The sequence below is a fragment of the Somniosus microcephalus genome, chromosome 5, assembly GCF_052327205.1.
Source record: "Somniosus microcephalus isolate GS21.2 chromosome 5, FLI_Smic_1.0, whole genome shotgun sequence".
Classification (NCBI taxonomy): Eukaryota; Metazoa; Chordata; class Chondrichthyes; order Squaliformes; family Somniosidae; genus Somniosus; species Somniosus microcephalus.
In genome coordinates, this window is record NC_140991.1 from 72,165,242 (window position 1) to 72,187,468 (window position 22,227).

At 48.1% G+C, this 22,227-nt stretch overlaps 1 protein-coding gene across 5 annotated transcripts in view; it reads right to left on the reverse strand.

Annotated features, from left to right (window-relative positions):
- The window catches only part of spag6 (sperm associated antigen 6), a 184,822-nt gene that overhangs the window by 108,221 nt on the left and 54,374 nt on the right, over positions 1 to 22,227 (reverse strand). The window contains exon 1 of one of the 5 annotated variants that reach the window (XM_085987781.1): positions 8,958 to 9,149. The exons of the other annotated variants lie outside the window; for them this stretch is intronic. The gene's annotated coding sequence lies outside the window, so the exon portion shown is untranslated. Of the gene's footprint in view, positions 1 to 8,957; positions 9,150 to 22,227 lie in introns of those variants that run through there. 5 annotated transcript variants of the gene reach the window in all.

A 22,227-nucleotide genomic window follows, 5' to 3' on the forward strand; every position in this document is an offset into this window, starting at 1 on the left:
ACAGCTCACAAGTGAGCATCAGCAGATTGTGGAGACAGGGACAGCAGTGGAGAGTCCTAGTCGGAGGGCGCAGGACTCTGCCAGCTCGGCTCAGCTGCATGTCAACCCTCTGCCTCTGGGTCCATCCATAAAATCAGCGGTGGTGGAACTCCAGGAACAGATGCAGGAGTCTCTGGCAGGTTTTGTCTCCAGGGTCGCTATGAGTGTGGAGCGAATGGAGGAGTCCATTGCGAACATGAGCAGAGCCTTTGTGGAGTCATTGGCGCAAGAATGCATCACCATGGAAAAGATGGCAACCTCCATGGAGGTGATAAGTCGCCAGAGTGCAGAAAACATGGTGAGTGTTCTGAATAGAATGACATCTCTGGAGGAGCGATGGTCATCTATTGAACAGAGAAACTAGACCTTCATGGAAGTCCTTCTGAGTAGGACTGCCAGTGCAGATACGGGTCCCCATGGCCCCCCTGATGTGCAGCAAGGTGCTCTCAAGCCACTTGCAAGCGCTGAGGGGGACCTGACTCATGAGAGGGAAGTTGGTGGCAGACATCAAGGAAGTGGGGGGCTCCTCTCCAAGCGCTCACACTTCCATGCCACTGCAGAGCCCTTGGTCAGAGCCTCACCAGAGTCCACACCCATCTGAGATCGGCGTCTCAACCCCTGCACAGCCGCAGGAGCAGCAGACTGTTGCCGAGCCCTCACAGGTTCGCAACCCCAAAGGACGCCCGCCAAAGGTGTCGAGACAGGAGCAGCAGGAAAGTGAGCAAGGGGCCTCCAAATCTGCTGAAGCCACAGGGGAAGCACCACGTAGAAGCATGCGTAAGAGAAAGATACTGCACAAATAGTCACAAGGGTAGTCACTTGGGTGAAATTTGATGTTTTCTGTGAAAAAGCCATCAGATGAATAATGTAAATAAAAAATCTGATGGCTACTGCTGTAGTTGTGGCACGTGTCATTTCGCGAATGGGACTTTCACATTGAGGGCTTAGGATTACTTGCAATTGTCAGCATGGTGGTCAAATTGCTAGGAATCCGCTGGTCCTTGGCCATTGTCGATGCTGAGGTAAGAAGCTGCGAGGCAAAAGTGCTTGATTGGCTAGGCTAAGCAAATCTGGCCAAGATGAGTGCGGTCCTTGCATCCCGGGCAGCAATGTTCTCGCGTACTGCTGCCGCTGGTTGATGGGCCTCTGCAAGATGTTCATTTTCGCTCTCCTCCTCCTCCTCCTCCTAATCTGAGGAGGATATGTGACGAGCCACTTGGTCACCAGGAATCTGCAAGCCACGACGCTGTGCCATGTTGTGAAGTGCATAGCAAATCACAACGATTCTGGAGACCCTGGCTGCTGAGTACTGCAGGGCTCCACCTGATCTATCCAGGCATCTGAAGTGCATCTTCAGCAAACCGATGGTTTGCTCGATTATGGCGCTGGTGGACATGTGGCTGGAGTTTTAGCTCTCCTCAGCTTCGCTGGATGGTCTCCTCAACGGCGTCATTAGCCACGTCTTCAGCGGGTAGCCCTCGTCTCCAAGTAGCCATCCGTTAAGTTGGTCTGGTGGACTGAATAGCAGAGGCACACTAGGCTGCCGCAGTATGAAGGAGTCATGGCAACTGCCAGGGTACTTGGCACAAACATGTAAAATTTCCTTCTTGTGGTCACACACTAGCTGAACGTTAAGGGAGTGGAAGCCCTTGCGGTTGACAAAAATACCTGGATTGCGATGGGGTGCCTTAAGGGCCACATGTGTGCAGTCAACGACACCCTGCACCCTTGGAAAGTTTGCCAGATTAGCTAATCCAACCGCACGCGCCGTGACACTTGCTTGATCCTTGGTGAAATGGATGTGATTATGCGCGATGGCAAAGAGGGCATTGGTTACCTGCGTGATGCAAGTGTGTGCGGCTGCCTGGGAGCTGCCGCTGATGTCTGCTGCTGATCCTTGGAATGAGCCTGAGGCAATAAAGTTGAGTGCTGTGGTGACTTTGATGGCCACTGGTAAGGGTTGTCCACCTGGTCCTCTGGCCTGCAGGTGTTGTTGCAGCATTGCGCAGATGGCACCCACTGCCTCTCGCGAAAGTCGGAGCCGCCTTCTGCACTGCTGCTCAGACATGTTGAGGTAGCTGACCCTGTGTCTGTAGACCCTGTTTGGCGGGTATCTCCTGCACCAACGGGCTTCCATGCGCTGGCCCCTTCTGGCCTGTGCAGCTTCAGGTGGGTGAGCAGCAGCTTGGCGCGCCGGTTGTTGCTGCTGCTGTTGGTGCTGCTGTTGTTCCTGGTTCTGCTGGTGCCGTGGCTGGTCTTCGTCCTCATCTAATGTCCAGAAGGGAAGGAAATAAATGGCTCCCATTCTTCTGGTATATGCCTCAGTTGAGGAAGCGCTCAGTGAAGGTGGCGAGAGGGGTTTCCCAGGAGGTCACACTGGAGATGGGTATCAGGCTCCAAACTTCCACAGCTGTGGTTATGCCTTCTAAAAGTTCCCCCAGACCTGAGACTACAAAATCCAGCCACCTGCAAATGATGGCTGATTAAATCTCCTCTTTAATGGTTGAGCTGCAGCTGATAGTCAGCAATCCAATTGTGCTCCCGCCAGGTTTCACCGTCGTGTTTCAGAACAGGCGTGTTTCACGTGGGAAAAGGGTTAAAATCGCAAAGGCCTTTCAAAATGGCATTATAGAGGCAATTTAGTGCTTGTTAAAGGCCTTAACGGCCTATCCCGCCTCTTGGAGGGGGGACGGAAACGTGACCATTAGGCACGAATTCATGAAAATTGCTTGGAGGCGGGATTGGGCCCGCACGTCAGTTTTTGCAATTTTAACTCCAATCCCGTCTCCACGGCCCAATGAAAATCCTGCCCATAGTGTGGATATGAGGGAGGTTCAGTCGAGGTAACTTGTCTATATATATGGAAGCTAAGCCCATGGAGATAATATTCCAAATTTGTGCTGCTAGCACAAAGCCTCACCTGCTGGAAGCACACAGTGGAAATTTGGGGCATACAGCACATTATTTTCCAAAAACTAAAAATAAGGATTCAAAAAATCATACACACACATTTCTACCACTTAGCAAATCTCACTGCATGCAACACTAAGTTGGAAAATTACACTCATGTACACTCCATCTGATCTCGGAGTAAGAGAGAATGGGAAATACAAAAAAGAAAGTTTTTATTTATTCATTGCAGGATCTGGGCGTCGCTGACGAGGCCAGCATTTATTGCCCATCCCCAATTGCCCTTGAGAAGGTGGTGGTGAGCCACCTTCTTGAACCGCTGCAGTCCGTGTGGTGAAGGTACTCCCACAGTGCTGTTAAGGAGGGAGTTCCAGGATTTTGACCCAGCAACAATGAAGGAATGGCAATATATTTCCAAGTCAGGATGGTGTGCAACTTGGAAGGGCACTTGCAGGTGATGGTGTTCCCATGCGCCTGCTGCCCTTGTCCTTCTATGGTGTGGAGATGCCGGTGTTGGACTGGGGTGGACAAATGTAAGAATTCACACAACACCAGGTTATAGTCCAACAGTTTTATTTGAAATGACAAGCTTTCGGAGCGCTGCTGCTTCGTCAGGTGAAGTGGAGAGATGCATAAAGACACAGCTTATATAGTCAGAGAGAATAAAGCCAGATGATTACAGGTAATCTTTCTAACTGCCATTTATCACACCTCGGCAGAGAGATAATCACAGCAATCAAAGGTGTGGATGGTGTCCAAACAGGTCAGTCAGGAAAACATTACATCAAAGAACAATGAGGTGGGGTCACAAGGGGTCAAATGTTGCAGATGCTGGGGTCTGTATGAAAAACAAAAAACAGACAAAAAAACATTTTTTTTGATGGAAATCACAGCAGGTCTGGCCACATCTGTGTAGAGACAACCAGCCAACGACGACTCGAGTCTGGATGACCCTACATCAGGTGGGGTTACATGTAGCGTGACATGAACCCAAGATCCCGGTTGAGGCCGTCCTCATGAGTGCGGAACTTGGCTATCAGTTTCTGCTCTACGATTTTGCGTTGTCGTGTGTCTCAAAGGCCGCCTTGGAGAATGCTTACCCGAAGATCGGAGGCTGAATGTCCTTGACTGCTGAAGTGTTCCCCGACTGGGAGGGAACACTCCTGCCTGGCGATTGTTGCGCGGTGTCCATTCATCCGTTGTCGCAGTGTCTGCATGGTCTCGCCGATGTACCATGCTCCGGGGCATCCTTTCCTGCAACGTATGAGGTAGACAACGTTGGCCGATCACATGAGTATGTACCATGTACCTGGTGGGTGGTGTCCTCATGTGTGATGATGGTATCTGTGTTGATGATCTGGCATGTCTTGCAGAGGTTGCCGTGGCAGGGTTGTGTGGTGTCATGGTCACTGTTCTCCTGAAAGCTGGGTAATTTGCTGCGAACGATGGTCTGTTTGAGGTTAGGCGGCTGTTTGAAGGTGAGTAGTGGAGGCGTGGGGATGGCCTTAGCGAGGTGTTCATCATCATTGATGACATGTTGAAGGCTGCGAAGAACATGGCGTAGTTTCTCCGCTCCGGGGAAGTACTGGGCGACGAAGGGTACTCTGTTGGTTGTGTCCCGGGTTTGTCTTCTGAGGAGGTCTATGCGATTTTTTGCTGTGGCCCGTCGGAACTGTCGATCGACGAGTCGAGTGTCATATCCCGTTCTTACAAGGGCGTCTTTCAGCGTCTGTAGGTGTCCATCGCGTTCCTCCTCGTCTGAGCAGATCCTGTGTATTCGCAGGGCTTGTCCATAGGGGATGGCTTCTTTAACGTGGTTAGGGTGGAAGCTGGAGAAGTGGAGCATCCTGAGGTTGTCCGTGGGCTTGCAGTAGAGTGAAGTGCTGAGGTGTCCGTCTTTGATGGAGATTCGTGTGTCCAAGAATGAAACCGATTCTGAGGAGTAGTCCATGGTGAGTTTGATGGTGGGATGGAACTTGTTGATGTTATCGTTGATGCGCTATCAATAACTCAAAAGACTGAGATTAAGCGAGTAATTAACAGGCTTTTATTAACAAGAGAATGAAGGTGTGCCTCGAGTGGTCGACCGGTCCAGAATACAAAGGGGCTGTGGAGCAGTCACCTTTATACCTGGATTCGTGGGAGGAGTCAGCCGAGGCATGTACAGGCATGTACACAGTGGAATACAAACAGTGGTTTACCACAATCGTGTAGTCTTTTCAGTGATTCTTCGCCATGGGAGGAATTCTTGCTCGAACATGTGCATGAAGAAGTTGGCGTATTGGGGTGCGAATTTGGTCCCCATGGCTGTTCTGTGTGTTTGGGTAAAGAACTGGTTGTCGAAGGTGAAGACATTGTGGTCAAGGATGAAGCGGATGAGTTGTAGGATGGCGTCTGGAGATTGGCTGTTGTTGGTGTTGAGTACTGAGGCTGTCGCAGCGATGCCGTCGTCGTGGGGGATACTGGTGTAGAGTGCCGAGACGTCCATCATGGCGAGGAGTGTTCCTGGTTCAACTGGTCCGTGGGTGCGGAGTTTCTGTAAGAAGTCTGTAGTGTCACGACAGAAGCTGGGGGTTCCCTGTACGATGGGTTTCAGGATGCCCTCGACGTATCCAGAGAGGTCCTCACACAGGGTTCCGTTACGATAGGACGTCCAGGTGTGTTAGCTTTGTGTATCTTTGGGAGGCAGTAGAAGTCTCCCACGCGGGGAGTACGTGGGATGAGAGCGCGTAGGATGCTTTGAAGGTCTGGATCGAAGGTCTTGATCAGTCTGTTGAGTTGGCGGGTGTGTTCTTTGGTCGGATCTGCGGGTAACTGTCTGTAGTGTTCCTGGTTGTCCAGTTGTTGGTATGCTTCTTTGCAATAGTCCGTTCTGTTCTGTATGACGATGGCTCCTCCTTTGTCTACTGGTTTGATGACGATGTTGCGGTTGGTCTTGAGAGCGTGGATGGCGTTGCGTTGTGCTTGGGTGACATTCTGGACTGTCTTGTAAGTGCGGCTGATGAATCTGGCGTTGATGCATCTCCTGACAGCTTGAGCATACATGTCAAGCTTAGGGCAGCGACCCTCCGGAGGGGTCCAATTTGACTTTTTCTTCTTCGGTTGCTGCACTGCGGATCCCTCTGTCTGCTGTTCCGGATCATTGGTTGTCTCATTGGGTTCGCTGCTGACATCTTGGGATTTGTGGAAGAATTCCCGGAGCCTCATTCTCCTGATGAATTCCTCCCATGGCGAAGAATCACTGAAAAGACTACACGATAACATCAACAAGTTCCATCCCACCATCAAACTCACCATGGACTACTCCTCAGAATCGGTTTCATTCTTGGACACATGAATCTCCATCAAAGACGGACACCTCAGCACTTTACTCTACCACAAGCCCACGGACAACCTCAGGATGCTCCACTTCTCCAGCTTCTACCCTAACCAGGTTAAAGAAGCCATCCCCTATAGACAAGCCCTGCGAATACACAGGATCTGCTCAGACGAGGGGGAACGCAATGGACACCTACAGACGCTGAAAGACGCCCTTGTAAGAATGGGATAAGACGCTCGACTCGTCGATCGACAGTTCTGACGGGCCACAGCAAAAAATCGCATAGACCTCCTCAGAAGACAAACACGGGACACAACCAACAGAGTACCCTTCGTCATCCAGTACTTCCCCGGAGCGGAGAAACGACGCCATGTTCTTCGCAGCCTTCAACATGTCTTCGATGACGACGAACACCTCGCTACGGCCATCCCCACGCCTCCACTCCTTGCCTTCAAACAGCCGCCTACCCTCAAACAGACCATCGTTCGCAGCAAATTACCCAGCTTTCAGGAGAACAGTGACCATGACACCACACAACCCTGCCACGGCAACCTCTGCAAGACATGCCAGATCATCAACACAGATACCATCATCACACGTGAGGACACCACCCACCAGGTACATGGTACATACTCATGTGACTCGGCCAACGTTGTCTACCTCATACATTGCAGGAAAGGATGGCCGCAGCATGGTACATCGGCGAGACCATGCAGACACTGCGACAACGGATGAACGGACACCGCGCAACAATCGCCAGGCAGGAGTGTTCCCTCCCAGTCGGGGAACACTTCAGCAGTCAAGGACATTCAGCCTCCGATCTTCGGGTAAGCATTCTCCAAGGCAGCCTTCGAGACACACGACAACGCAAAATCGTAGAGCAGAAACTGATAGCCAAGTTCCGCACTCATGAGGACGGCCTCAACCGGGATCTTGGGTTCATGTCACGCTACATGTAACCCCACCTGACGTAGGGTCATCCAGACTCGAGTCGTCATTGGCTGGTTGTCTCTACACAGATGCGGCCAGACCTGCTGTGATTTCCAGCAAAAAAAATGTTTTTTTGTCTGTTTTTTGTTTTTCATGCAGACCCCAGCATCTGCAACATTTGACCCCTTGTGACCCCACCTCATTGTTCTTTGATGTAATGTTTTCCTGACTGACCTGTTTGGACACCATCCACACCTTTGATTGCTGTGATTATCTCTCTGCCGAGGTGTGATAAATGGCAGTTAGAAAGATTACCTGTAATCATCTGGCATTATTCTCTGACTATATAAGCTGTGTCTTTATGCATCTCTCCATTTCACCTGATGAAGGAGCAGCGCTCCGAAAGCTTGTGATTTCAAATAAAACTGTTGGACTATAACCTGGTGTTGTGTGACTTCTTACACTTGTCCTTCTAGGTGGTAGAGGTTGCGGGTTTGGGAGGTGCTGTCGAAGAAGCCTTGGTGAGTTGCTGCAGTGCATCTTGTAGATGGTACACACTCCAGCCATGGTGCACTGGTGGTGGAGAGAGTTACGTGGGCTAAATTAAGTTGATTTGCGCCTGCCATTAGTGCCCTAAGAGGGTCCTAACAGGGCGCAAATCAACTAGTGCGAAATTAAGCGGGAGGTTGGTGGTGGCGTTAACCGTTAGCGCTGTGTGGCGCTGGCGATGACGTCATTGCCATGTGCAGCGCCCTGCTTGCGTCCCGGCTATAATATTGGGCGGCGCCCCCCAACTTACCACCGGACGTTATGTCCACCGGAGTCAGGGGGGCCTACCTCTGGCCGGGGCGGTGCTAGTTAAAGGGGAGGTGGCAGGCGGCCCCATTGCTGTCCTCGGCCCCCGTGAAGACCCCCTCCCGCGGGGTGCTGGCTGCTCTCCGTGAGCCCGGCACTCCTCTCGAGTGCCAGACTCGTTTACCGGCACACCTGATCCCTGGTGGCCCAACTGGGCGCCGGGATGCGCTGCGCCAGGCCCATCCCCTTTAATAAGGGGAGGAAGGCCTGCAATACCATGGCGCGACGTGCCGCAGCGCCGAAATATTGGCTCGCAGCGCCCCAAGAGGGACGCGGGGCACTTCCAGTAGCCCCCCTCCTCCCTCTCAGGGCACTACCTGGGAAAATCGGCCGCGGGAGCGCTAAAATTAGCACTCCGGCGCTACCCAATTTTTACTCCTGAACGTTGAAGGCGGTGGATAGGGTGCCAATCAAGTGGGCTGCTTTGTCCTGGATGATGTCGAGCTTCTTGAGTGTTGTTCGAACTGCAATTATCCAGGCAAGTGGAGAGTATTCCATCACACTCCTGACTTGTGCCTTGCAGATGGTGGAAAGGCTTTGGGAAATCAGGAGGTGAGACACTCGCCGCAGAATACCCAGCCTCTGACGCACTCATGTTACCACAGTATTTATGTGATTGGTCCAGTTAAGTTTCTGGTCAATGGTGACCCCCCGGATGTTGATGGTGGGGGATTCGGCGATGGTAATGCTGTTCAACGTCAAGGGGAAGTGGTTAGACTCTTGTTTGTTGGAGATAGTCATTGCCTGGCACTTTTGTGGCACGAATGTTACTTGCCACTTATCAGCCCACGCCTGAATGTTGTCCAGGACTTGCTGCATGTGGGCATGGACTGCTTCATTTTCTGAGGAGTTACAAATAGAACTGAATACTATGCAATCATCAGTAAACATCCCCACTTCTGACCTTATGATGGAGGGAAGGTCATTGGTGAAACAGCTGAAGATGGTTGGGCCTTGGACATTGCCCTGAGGAACTCCTGCAGCGATGTCCTGGGGCTGATATGATTGACCTCCAACAACCAGAACCATCTTCCTTAGTGCTAGGTATGACTCCAGCCAGTGGAGAGTTTTACCCCTGATTCTCATTGACTTCAATGTTACTAGGGCTCCTTGATGCCACACTCTCATCTCATCTGTTAAAAGATTTTAATTTGGAATAGTGACCAAGAAAACTAATATAATTCATTCCAATTACTGTAACTAAAAATAATGACTCAGAATGGCATGTTTAATAAAAGAGTTGAATAGAATGTTAATTACTCTGCAGCTATAATAACTGCTTAAGAAGTGCCATGATAATTTTGATAAGAAAGACTTGCATTTATACAGCGCCTTTCACGACCACCGGACGTCTCAAAGTGCTTTACAGCCAATGAAGTACTTCTGAAGTGGAGTCACTGTTGAAATGTATAGTAAACAATCAAGGTGAAAAGGGGTAATACTAACCTGCTGGAAGCACACGGTGAAAATTTTCCAACCATGGATTAGGCTACAGTACGAATATTGGCATGTATTCCACCCGCCCCACAACCAGAGGAGGTGATGGACAGTCCTTGCTCTTCTACGACTACAGTCCAGATTCCTGTGGGACATTAGGATGGGCAGCCGGTGGGATCCCCACCACTGCTGAGGAGCAAGTTATGGCGGTGCTGCAACGGGGCACCTGCTGCAGCACCAGGAGAACAAGGAACTGATTCAAAGGGGTCAGAAGAGCCCAAAAGATATGAGTTGATTTTTTTCAGGCCTCGGACTGAGCCAAAGCCTACATCAGCTAAGGTTTTAGGATCCGGCCCCCCCGATGTTCTCTGCCTCCCCACCCCCCCCCCCGCCATGCTCCTCTGTTGCCCGCCCCCACCCCCCCCCCCACCACCCCCTCCCTGATGTAGGTACTTCCACATTGCTGAGTTCCTGATCTCAACTGGATTGCTTTAGGGAGCTGCAGAGCTGATAGCAGGAGCCTCGCTGCATGGAAATTGGGAGGAATATTAAACTCAGGCTACTCTTGTGCATCTCCTAGCAGCTGTCTGAGATTTGGGAATAGGTCACTTGCCAATTTTCTTAACAGCAGTAGATGCATTGGTGGCAGAAACAGGGGAAATGAAAATATCACACTTGAAAACAAATGGGGAAACAATGTAAGTTTTCCAACAACTGAAATATGTTTCTAGTCCACATTACTTTCAAGAGGATTTGAGGAGAAGAATAAAGATGACTTACTGCAATTATATCAGGCTCTGGTGAGTCCACACCTGGAGTATTGTGTACAGTTTTAGTCTCCTTACCCAAGGAAGGCTATACTTGCCATAGAGGGTGTGCAACGAAGGTTCACCAGACGATTCCTGGGATGGGGGGATTGTCCCATGAGGAGAGATTGAGTAGACTAGGCCTATATTCTCTAGAATTTAGAAGAATGAGAGGTGATCTCATTGAAACATACAAAATTCTTACAGGGCTTGACAGCGTAGATGCAGGGAGGATGTTTCCCCTGGCTGGGGTGTCTACAACCAGGGGTCACAGTCTCAGAATAAGAGGACGGCCATTTAGGACTGAGATGAGGAGAAATGTCTTCACTCAGAGGGTGGTGAATCTTTGGAATTCTCTACCCCAGAGGGCTGTGGAGGCTCAGTCGTTGAGTATATTCAAGAAAGAGATCGATAGATTTTTGGATATTAAGGGAATCAAGGGACATGGGGATAGTGTAGGAAAGTGGAGTTGAGGTAGATGATCAGCCATGATCTTATTGAATGGCGGAACAGGCTCAAGGGGCCAAATGGCCTACTCCTGCTCCTATTTCTTATGTTCTTATGTACTTCAATTAATGATTGATAAATAAGAAACATTTTTTGTCACTAGTCTATCACATGGATACTTTTAATTAACTCCCATTAAAGATGAACTGCAGCGAAATACCATCACTGATGAGCATTTTTTCCTTATCCCAGATAATCTTTTTTAAAGTTTTGTTTTACACAACATTTTTGCTTGGGACTCTGTCTCTTGTATGCAAAAGTTCAAATGCAGGATTAACCATCACCTGGAAACCCAGAATTGTTGAAGCATGCATCAGGTGCTCAAAAGTCGCTGGATTTATTCCATTGGACCCCAGGATAGATATCTTTGCAATTTGAAAGATTCTTGGGGGCGAAAAATTCGGTTGAGGGGTGCAAAGCAACTAGCACCCGGGCGCGACGATGTTTGAGCCGCTCCCAAAATTGACCAGACATTTTTCGGCGGCGCTAAACACTATCGCCATGATCTCCTACGCCCGCAGAGCATGACGTCAGTCGAGCGTAAAACACCCCGGCAGCGCCCTGGACCGGATATTGAGTGGCGCCCCCTGCCTTTCCGCCTGCCGCTAGCAACGACAGGTAGAGGGGAACGTTTTGCAGTCGGGAAGGGATGGGGGAGCGCTATTTAAAGGCGGCCGCTTCCTGCCTTTTTCTATCGGCGACATTATTGCACCACGCATTCTGAGAGAGAAAGAGAGACTTCTGGAGAGATTCAACGCTGTGTGAAGGAGTTTTGGGTACTGAGCAGCACTCTGCAGGTTCATTTTGATTTGACCTTCCTTGCATCGATTTAGAAGAGACTATGGGGGCTGCACTCTGAGCTCTTTCCCTGGCCCTCTCCATTGTTCTTTCCAGCAGAGCTGATGTACAGGTCTCTCCAGGTCGAGATTCAAGGCTGCAATGAGCAGGATGTGGATGGAGAGCAAGATCGACCCTCCCCTTTAAGAACTGGCTGGCGCCAGTGTGTCTGTGTTCCATTGTTAACTGACATCACCTGAGCTTCGCCAGCACGCTGAGGTAGCGCCTTGCTCCTCGGCGTTAGCACCTTGAGAGGTGTGTAGCACCTGATTTAGTGCTCAAATCACCTCCAGGGGCGATAGAAGCCAAGTTTGCAGTCGGAGACGATTATTAGCGCCAGGCGCTAAACTTTGCGGCCGGCCGATAACTGCGCCCCAAACGGGGTGATACCAAATTTCTCCCCATTGGTTATGTTACAGTTTTCAGTAACTGGCTGCACCTTCTTGTTATGCCATCCAATAAATCAAAAAGAAACAAGGGGGGAGACGTTTGGGTTGGGTGCCGAACAGATGCCATATCGGCGATGCATTCATAGACCAATGTGACAGTCAGTGGTCTGAACAACTTTCAGGTTCGGGCCTCATTAATATTTACTTGGTGAGCTGCAGGCATCCAATGGGCGCATTGCTGCAGCTCGCGCTTTCCTCGAGAGGAAACTTGGCTGGCTACTCCACGTGCCCAGCCGACAAGTAAAAATTGTTGGAGGAGAGGGAGTACAGATGGCAGGGCAGGGGGGTGAGAATGAGCTGATAGCAAGCTGGAAACTTTTTGTGGGACCCAGAGGAGCACTCCTGCCCATCCATTCTCTCTTCTGCACATTTATTTCTCACCTTCATTTCTCATTTCGCTCTCTTTTGTCTCTCAATATCTCCTGTCACTTCTGTTTCTCTCACTTTATCACTTTTATCTTTTCTCCCTCACTTTCCATCTCCTCTTCCCTTCACTTTCCCCTTTTCTTTGTTTTTACCTTTCTCTTTTTGCTTTTTCAAGATTTTTCTATTTTGCTTTACTTCCTACGTCATTGAACGCGTTGAGTTTGGGAAGCGGCATGGGACAATGAGGAAGCCAGATGAGTCTCCCAATCAGCCAGGGAGTGGGAGATCAAAGAAGCACCGGGGCTTAAAAAGAATAGGGGGCATTTGGGCTTCAAAAAAAAAAAGCACATGCAGTCACCACCGTGCTAGTTAGTGTCTCAGAAAAAAATGAGTAAAAATAATCAACATCACAATGCAGCCGGGCTGAGTCAAAATTCATGGAAACCATGATTTGTTAAGATCACGTAATTGCAGCCTCTCTCTCTATATAACTCATTCTATTATCTTGTATTGTGATTTTACTCATTTGAAAATTGTTTTTTTTAAACTTGAATAATGTGGCTGAACAGCTAGCACAGGGAATATTTCAACGCCAATGCATCCTCTGTCCAAGATGCTACCAATGGCGTTTGGGGGAGTTTCTGCAGTAGCAAACACCAACACAAAGCTCAGCTCTTCTCTGTTCCCTGACAACCTGAGTGACAGCGCACCAACTGCCCACACTCACTGCTGGTGTTCAACCAAGTAAATAGCAGCGCTGTCAGCAGAGCTTTGAAATGAACCAGAGGGGGAAAGAAGCATCTCATTTGAAAAGAGGCAGCACTAAGAGAGGGAAGTATCAGCAGGAGCAGAGCAAAGGCCAGGCAGCAGGTTCGGTGCACATCCCAGTCCCTGATGAACTTCACTGATTTGTCACAGTTGGAAAGAAGCTGAAACAAATGGATGTTGGTTTTAAATGCAATGATGCACCAGCTGCAGAGTGGGATGTTAAAAAAAGAAAATGAGGGCGGGAAATTGAGAAGCTGGCTCCTGCAAAATGTTGATCGGGACTGTCCCAACTATCCGGTGTGGTGGTGCTCTAGTGAACGGAATGTAAAAAGTTTATACTGCTACTACAACAAAGACAACAAGTAGCTAATCCATACAGACCAGGAAATTCCCAGCTTTGATCCCTAGTCAATGCTGAGTTAGCTGACCTCAGGAAGGACAGAGTAGGGGCCTCATCATCCTTGGGCTAGGAAAAAGGAAAGCTGGCCACCAGCATTCCATGTGACTAAACATTGTGTCAGCCAACCCTGCTGGAAAAGGGAATGTGTGGATTTAGGGGGGAAAACAGGATTTGGCTTGCTTTTGTTGGATAATAGGGAGGAAGTAAATCCTGAACACGAAATGAGAAATAGTATAATAAATAAAAGAAAAGTATTAGAGTAGTTGGTTAAGGTAAAGGAGGACAAAGTGCCAGAACCTGACAGGGTACATCCATGAATCCCTATGGAGGCCCTAGAAATTAAAGTTCAGAGCTCTATTGAGAGCTGATGTGTGCCAGAGGACTGAAAACTGGCTAATGTAATACCAATTTTCAAAAAGCGAGACAGAGTTAAGGGTAAATACAGGACAGTTAGTTAGACATCTGTTGTAGGGAAAATTGAAATCTATACTTATAGATTAAATTATTAAATATCTAGATGATGAGAAAATAATTAGAAGCAGCCAACATGGGTTTCAGAAAGGAAGTCGTGCTTGTCAAACTTGGTAGAGTTCTTTGAGGAGGTGACAGATAATGGGATGGGAGAAATGCAATGGATGTGGTGTGCATGGACTTTCAGAAAGCCTCTGACAAGGTACCACTGAGGAGGTTATTAGAGAATATTAAGGGGTATGGAATTAAAGGAAGGGTAGTAATCACAGAATCACCACAGTGCAAATAGAGGCCATTTCGGCCCATCGAGCCTGCACCGACACATATCCCACCCTATCCCCGTAACCCCATGTATTTAATCCCCCCAACACTAAGGGTCAATTTATCATAGCCAATCATCCTAACCTGCACATCTTTGGACTGTTGGATTAAAACTGGTTAGAAGGGAGGAAACAAAGCGTAGGAGTTACGAACAGTTTCTAAGAATGGTTAGAAGTGGGTAGCAATATCTCACTGGGTTCTATTCTGGGACCACTCCTGTTTACTGTATACATCAATTATTTGGATATAGGGCTAGAGGGAGTGGTGTCCAAATTTGCAGATACTAAAATAGAAGGCACAGTAAATAACGGGTGTCCCACTGCAGCTTGCTGGCTCCAGGCTGGCCAGCAGGCAGGTAGCTAGGTGCGAAGGTGGGGTGCCCAGAGCAGCAGCGGCCCACAAAAATAATTCTAAACTTACTTTTTCGGGCCTCTTCTGCCTCACCACAACTAGGCAGATTGTGCATGGCACATACTCTGCCCAGTTGTCCCTCAAAATTGCATTGGTGTCCTATGTATATCATAGGGCCTTGATTTGCGAGCACCTGGGCCGCCCTTAAAAAGGCCTTGGGCAAAATTGCAGTGGGCAGGATTGGAACGGGAATGGGCTGGTAAATGCAGCACTGTGATTCTAGGGCCACTACCACCCCATCCATTTCCGCCAGGCTGATCCTTATGTCTTTAGGCAAGAAAGGGAGAAAACTGACAGAACATCGGCAAAAAAGGAGTAAAAACATTTTTTTTTTTAAATCATAGATGCACAAAAGCCTGCTAGCATCAGAGCACCTTTGAAAATTAACTTTAAAGAACAGTTTAATTATACTTTCTTTTGGTTTTTAGCTGGGAAGAATGAAATTGTATACGCCTGGCCTCGGTACATTAGAAAGTGCAGGACCAGAAAAAACTCTGCCTAACTAGTGCCAAAAATGAATAACTCTCAGTTGCCCACTCCCTCAATTAACTATCGAACTCTGCACGATATTAAAACAATGAACCTGTGCCTTGGCAAATGAATGAAATTTAACACAAGCACCAGTAAATAAATTCAGCACTGATGTTTTATGTTGAAGTTTAGAAATTAACAGTTTCTTAAAGTTTATAAATTTTAAATTTTAAACTCAGAAACATAATTCTAGAATTTAAATGTTCTTACTTTTACATTATGAATATAATTAAAATGTTCATGTTTTTCCACATAAAAATATAGTAATAAACATTGCAAATTAACAATGAAAAATTATGCATAATAATGACAATTTAAAAAGAACAAGACAACTTTAAAAGGACAAGTGGCCCTCGGCAAAATGCAAATCATAAAAAGCAGATATTGATTTCCTTTACATCAAGGATGCTTCTCATAATTATGGACTGTTCATAGATTGGTGAAAGAGTTATGCATATTTCATGAACATCTTAAACTGGTACTTTCAAAATATTTATCAGTTTGCCATAGCCTCTGATATTAAAGCATTGGTCGTTTCCCTGAAAAGTATTGCTTTTAATACCGTTACCCATGTTTAATTGTGGCAAGCTTATATTTAAATGTGCTAAGTCCAAATCTGCGGAACCCTGAGTTAGTTTTCTTTCTCTACATCCAATCCATTACCAAGATTTCTTTCTTCACCATCTCTGTCCGTACTGCTGCTGAAAACCTAATCGATGCCTTTATCAATACAAAGCTTGACTTCTGCAATGTTCTCCTTGCAGGCCTCCAGCCTCCACAAACTAGAAAACATTCAGAATGCCACAACCCACACGTTCACTCACACAAAGGCCCACATTCCCATCATCTTTGTCCTTACCAATCTCCACTGCTTCCCATTTCATAACAAATTGGTTTCAAGATCCTCATCTTCAAATCTTTTCATAACCTTGTTCTACCCTACCTCAGTATTCTCGAGCCACATGTCCCCCATATGCATTCTCCGCTCCTCTGACAGTTTACTACTTGCTACCCACTCCCTATGTCCCACCTTTGGCAGCTGCTCTTAGCATGCATCCTGTAAAGAGAATGCGATTCTGAACTCAACAAACCTAATAATTTCCACCAAAACCACTTATTGAAAAGGGGCTACTTTTGTCAAAGGAAATGTGGTATGTTGACAAAAAAAAATCTAGTCAGCATCTCTTTGGATGAAAAACATATACAATCAGCAAACACAAAAAAAAAATCACTCAAAAGTAGCTTCAAATAAACACTAAGGCCGCAAATTTAATAGTGCTGAGGGGGTGGGTTTGGAGGCGTGTCTGCTGTCAAAATAGCAAAGATTGACAGCAGGTAGGAAACCCACTGTCAACCTGCCTCCACGCGAGTCTCCCAGGTGTCGGGTCTGTTAGCGGAGAACTGACCCAACACCGGGGGATACAATTCAGTTACTTAAATGGCTTGTTAAGAACCAATTTAAAAGTATTTTGAGGCTTACTTCTAAATTTTACCTTCTCCCCCACGGGTTACCCGCTGTTCGGGGAACACGCCAGCTCAATCTGGTGTGTTTTGAGTCTGCTCTGATGTTTGTGAAAAGCTGACAGCTGCAGAAGTAGTGTAATGGATGCCATGTTGCAGATGGTGAGTTTCAGAGTGCAGAAAATGTTGGTTATTGCATTTTTAATACATTTAGAGATTTCTTTAGTTTACAAGTTTTTAGATCCAACTGTATGTCCAGTGCCACCTCACTGGGAGAACCTCTCTCACCATTGACAGATCACTTCTGTCATCTCACCTGTAGCTGCCATCTATTGCAGCAACATCAGAGCCAATGAAGCAATCATACCTTGGGGTCCTCCAAATCCTTCCACGATCAGTCCCAACGCCAACATCACTAGGCACACCAACATCACCAACCTCATCACCAACCTTCTCCACCATCACCTGATGCTGCACTGGACACAGGGCATAAGCCCCTGATAAAATTGCTGGCCGGGAGGCCAGTGATGACATCACCATGGGTAGATTTTCTTTACTTGACGTTGTAAACCCTGGCTGCCACATGATGTTCCAGATTGATACCATCCCACCGTGAAGCATTCCTTTAATTCCATGCACATTCATCAATATAGCGGGATGGGGGGAGGGGGGAATTATGACTGAACAATCACTGGAACCCTGTAAGACACTTCTCAAGGTGCGCTCAGATCTGTCCAATAAGGGGCACGTTTTGAAAAAGAGATTTCACTGTATGACAACACATTACCAGAAACTGACATTGGCTAAACCTCTCAAGTACCTACCCTTGTACAGGAAACTCTCGTTTAAACGACACTTAGATATCCGGAATTCTCTATTAACTGGCAAAATTCTCACTCCAAAATAACCGGCAATGTTGCCGAGTCCGAGTCCAAGTTTCTCGCGGTGGCTGAGTTAGTCAGTGGGGGTAGTTCTCCAAACTGCCACTACTCGGCTTTTTGGCGTTGTCGGAAGTCGGAACACCTCAATACCCCTGTAACATGAGTCTGACTCTCCCGCGCTGCCGGTAGTCTCTTCTGATCCGCCATTTTACAGGGGTACTGTGTGTCTCCCACGATGCTGGTAGTCATTGCATTGCATTACCCTCAACTGGCAGTACTGTACTTAATCAAGCATCTTCCACCATCCATTTAACACAACATTCTGTAGGTGAGTATCCAATTACTGTATACTGCACATTTCTTGTTTTTTTTATTTTTCTTTGTTAAAAATAGCCTCGGTAAATAACCCTCTCCATCATCTGGAATTTTTGATCAACCAGCAACATGCCGGTCCCGTTGGTGCTGGATACCAAAGAGTTTCCTGTATGTTGTTAGTTGGTATGCTTGCAGTAGGATGAGGGGGAGTGTGAGGGGTGGCTAGTGAGATGGGGAAGTGATAAAGTAGATAGAGAGGGTTGGGTGGAGGTGTAAGTTAAGTTGGTGTCCTGGGGAGGTCTCTTCCGCCCTTGGAAGGGAAGAGAACCTCCCTGTGTGCTGCGACTCCCTCCATAAGCATATGGAGGAAGTCATTGGAGAGCCTGGGTGCAAGCGTTCACCTTTGTGCAGTGATTATCAGTGTTTGCAGCACCTCAATGCTGTCAAACACTGACAGAACAACTGTATAGATGTGTAACTGCATGTAGAAGTGGTCCCTTTAACGAAACCAGTTGATGGCGCGTCATCAAATGATGTCATCAGACCCGTTTCCTGTTAATTAGCCGGTAAGCCCGCAGGGTGGGCTTAACCAGGCCAATCAAGGGAAAATTATGTCTGCAGAGCGGATGCAGCTGGGAGCGGGACCAGAACCCGGAAACCAGTTGTCCCACCCCCATCCCGCCTCCTCCATTAAATTCACGGCCTAAATCCCTGAGAGGCATAACATTTCGATTTATAATTTTTGTGTCTTAGTTGGTGGATAGTAGAAGTTAATTAGAAAAGAATATTTTGAATACACCCCTGAAGACAAACACAGTCACCATTAATAATATGCAAACTGTTATAAAAGACTGACAGGCACGGAAAGTACATCAGTACAGTAAATCAGTACTCGTTAATCCTTTTGCACGAATCTAAAAGACATGTCCTGACTGTGAATGCAAACAATATTCAAATAAGGTAAATATATTTTTTTGTTGCTGGTAATACCATGACTCATAGATCACTCATTTTATGGCTCACTCGGTTATTCATCAACTACTATTAAAAATATATTGCATTTATTTCAAGCTAATACAGCTCTCCTAATAAATTCCAAGTTACAAAATTAATATTGTTCACCAGTGACTGTCAGGTCAGATAACAAGAATATTAATTCGTTAAAATGGCATTTATACATTGCTATATCCAGTATATATATCTATCTATAATACATTATATTTGGTACATGGGCTGTCACGTTCCATTTAACACACCTATATAAAACCCCCTCTTATGGAAAATCTCACATCTATCTATTCCTACTAAACACTCAGGGGGAGAAATTGGGTGGAGCCGCAAATGGGGTGCCAAGCTTGCCTGGGCGCCAGATTTTGCGCTGCAATTGGAACAGCAGCGATCGCCGGAAATTCAGCTTGAGCGCCCCAAGAGGGACACGGGGCGAGGCTTGAGGCGCTCCGCGTCCCTCTTAGGGCGCTGAAACTGAGTATCGCAGCGCAACGTGCCACAGCGCCACACGCAGTGGCACAGCGCGCTGCGGTACTGCAGGCCTTCCTCCCATTCTTAAGGGGGAGGGGCCTGCACCAGCGCGATGAGCGATCGCGAGTGCCGGCAAAAGAGCCCGGCACCGAGGAGAAGTGCCGGGCTCTCGGAAAACAGCCGGCAATGCCGCGGGGGGAGAACAGGAGGCCGGGGACGGAGGTGCTGGCAGGCGGCCGCCGAAAAAACGGCCGCCCCGCACCTCCACCTTAATTTGCGCCACTGCCGCCACAGGTAGGCCCCGTGAACCGGGCGCGATTAGCGAGCGGCGCTACAGAGGCGGTCGCTGCCAAATATCGCGATCGGGGCGGTAGCGGGGCGCTGTGCACACCGATGACGTCATCGGTGGCAGCGCAGCGCAACAGGCTAATGCTGCCATTAGCGCCCCAGCTAAATATCACGGGAGGCGTGGCCAGTGGCGCTAAAGCCACTGAGTGCCCTCTTTAGGCGCTAACTGGTGGCGCAGCCCTCCGAATTTCTCCCCCTCAGTGCTTTCAGGAAAAAAAAATTCGCTGCCATTTTGTCCTCAGTACCTGAAATTTCTAATCTCCAAAATAAGGCCGTGATTTTGCCGGCTGTAATGAAATCTGTTTGTCTTGATCCTGTATTCGTTTTGCACTCATGTATATTACCCTCCCCCACTGTGTATAGTTTCACTTCCTCTTTCCCGACTAACCTGGGAGGTTCCAGGTCTTGGCTCTTGGCTCCGCCCCTGACTTCTCTTACATAAAGATCCCAGGATCTGTATGACTCATTCCTGTGAACCAGTCGGCGTGTTGAGATGTTAGCTCTGATCTTAGTGATTAAAATTGATGGGCCTTCAATAACCACAAAACTAGAAGTTATAGACTTAAACAAGTTGGCTTTTAATCACTAAGATCAGAGCTAACATCTCAACACGCTGACTGGTTCACAGGAATGAGTCATACAGATCCTGGGATCTTTATGTAAGAGAAGTCAGGGGCGGAGCCAAGAGCCAAGACCTGGAACCTCCCAGGTTAGTCGGGAAAGAGGAAGTGAAACTATACACAGTGGGGGAGGGTAATATACATGAGTGCAAAACGAATACAGGATCAAGACAAACAGATTTCATTACAGCCGGCACTCAGGGGGCAGGTTTGGAGGCGGGTCGGGAGTTAAAATCCAAATGATTGACGGCGGGTTGCAAACCCACTGCCATCCCATCTTCATGCAACATTGCAAAGTGTCGGGTCTGCGAGTCCCAGTCAGACCAGGCACCAAATGGTGGGAGAGGCACTTAAGGCAGTTAACAACTTGTTAACTGCCTAGATAATTCCATTTTTACAGGTTCTTCCCATTTTAGTACATTTTCAGCGTGTTGCCCGTCGTGCGACAAACACGCCAGCTGATTGTGCCGGGTTCAGCAACTAGCTGAATTGTTGACAGCTGCTCATGCAGCGTAAAAGTGGACCTGCAACATGGCTGACTTTCAGATGCCAGAACTTTGTGTTTTGCGGTTTTGGAACACATTTTGCAGGTCTATTGAGTTTGTAAATGTTTAAGCTGAGATCCATATGCACTGTGACCTCCTTGGAAAACCCTCTCCCCACATTGACTGAGCGCTTATAAGATCTATTCCTCAACTGAGATATATAGCAGCAGAATGGGAACCATTTATACCCTCTCATCCTGGTACTCAGAATCGGAGGAAGAGCAGCCGCGGCAGCAGCAGAACCAAGCACAACAGCAGCAGCAACAACAGGAGCGCCAACCTTCTCCTCAGCCACCTGATGCTGCACAGGGCATCAGCACAGGGCTGCACCGTGCCGCAGGAGATACCCCCAACACAGGGTTTACAGGCCAAGGATGAGCTTCCTCAACATGAGTGAGCAGCAGTACCAAAGGAGGCTGAGACTTCCACGAGAGGTAGTCGCTGACATCTGCACAATGCTGCATCAACACCTGGAGCCCAGAGGAGTGGGTGGACACTCCTTACCAGTGGCTGTCAAAGTCACCACCGCACTGAACTTCTTTGCTTCGGGGTCCTTCCAGGGATCAGCAGCAGACATCAGTGGCATCTCGCAGTCGGGTGCACACACTTGCATCACGCAAGTTACCGATGCCCTCTTTGCAAAGTCACACAATTACATCCACTTCTCCACAGATGAATCAAGTATAACTGCGCGTGCAGTTGGCTTTGTAAATATGGCAGGCTTCCCAAGCGTGCAGGGCGTCGTAGACTGCACACATGTGGCCATTAGAGCACCCCATCACAACCCAGCTGTGTTTGTCAACCGCAAGGGCTTCCACTCCCTTAACGTCCAGCTGGTGTGTAACCACAGAAAATAATGCATATTTGCGCCAAGTTCCCTGGCAGTTGCCATGACTCGTTCATCCTGCGGCAGTCTACTGTGCCTCAGCTCTTCAATCTACCAACCCAACTTCCCGGATGGCTACTTGGAGACAAGGGGTATCCCCTGAAAAGGTGGCTAATGACACCGATGAGAAGGCCATCAAACGAAGCTGAGGGGAGCTACAATGTGAGCCACATTTTCACCAGAAGCATCGTAGAGCAAACCATCAGCTTGCTCAAAATGCGATTCAGATGCCTCGACAGATCTGGTGGAGCCCTACAGTATGCACCAGCCAGTGTCTCCAGAATCATCGTGGTCTGCTGTGCCCTGCACAACATCGCACAGCAGCATAGCTTAGC